The following is a 1,055-nucleotide window of genomic DNA, read 5'->3' on the forward strand; positions in this document are numbered from 1 at the left end:
TAGAGGAGCAACATATGGTTGTTCAAGAGGTGGCGATGCCCAGCATTGCTAATGTCACCTCCAGCATTGTGAAACTCAGAATCACTAGGCACTTTGAGCTGAAACAGAGCATGATCCAGCTACCACATGCGAATGGACAGTTTATGGGTCTTCCACACGATGATCCAGAACAATACATCCTAAACTTCTTGTAGATTAGTGATACCTATATCACCAACGGAGTCACTCCAGACTATGTGAGGCTCACACTTTTCACGTTCTCTCTATTGGGCGAAGCAAAGCGATGGCTGAAGGTAGAACCAACTAATTCTATTATATCATGGAATGATCTGGCAAGGAAATTTTTGGCAAGGTTCTTCCCTTCAAGCAAAACTGCAAAGATCAGAAGTGAGATAGTCGCCTTCAAACAGAAAATGGGGGAGTCTTTATACTCAGCTTGGGAGAGGTTGAAGGGGCTGCTCAGAGACTGTCCTCATTACAATAAGACAAATGGAGTGTTAGCTCACACTTTCATAGAAGGGCAACATCCCGAAACAAAGATTGTGGTGGATGCTGCAACTGGAGGTCAAGTGTTGGAGAAAAGCTTTGATGAGATATATGCGTTATTGAACAAATTCTCCAAAAGCAATCCTGATTGGCAAGGAGAGATGGGCAGACACACAATGTAAAAAAATCTGCAGGGGTTCTCGAGTTAGATGTCGTCTCTGCATTATCAGCGTAGATTTCCACATTGACCAACCAAGTCAATCAGATAACCTTGGTTATTAACAAGCAACAAACCCAGCCAGTACAACAAGTTCAATTGTTTTGTGAAGTATGTGGAGAGGGTCATACAAGCGACTTATGCCCAGTTAATCCAGAGTCTGTCTGTAGTAATGCAAATAGGGGCTAGACAAACCAGTATGGGAATACCTACAACCCCAATTGGAGGAACCACCCAAACTTCTCTTGGGGTGGAAACCAAGGTGCTCAGAATCAATATAGGCCTCAAGCACCTCAATAACAATATAGACCACCTTAGGCTGAACAACGTGAAAACTCAACGAGTCACCTTG

At 43.5% G+C, this 1,055-nt stretch overlaps 1 non-coding gene across 1 annotated transcript; it reads right to left on the minus strand.

The window, feature by feature from the left end:
- Window positions 1-377: 377 nt before the first annotated feature.
- Window positions 378-482, minus strand: LOC142177840 (small nucleolar RNA R71). Its single transcript, XR_012706386.1, has one exon. It is a non-coding gene; the product is annotated as a small nucleolar RNA R71 (small nucleolar RNA).
- Window positions 483-1,055: the final 573 nt, after the last annotated feature.

This window comes from Nicotiana tabacum, chromosome 23 (genome assembly GCF_000715075.1).
Source record: "Nicotiana tabacum cultivar K326 chromosome 23, ASM71507v2, whole genome shotgun sequence".
Taxonomy (NCBI): domain Eukaryota; kingdom Viridiplantae; phylum Streptophyta; class Magnoliopsida; order Solanales; family Solanaceae; genus Nicotiana; species Nicotiana tabacum.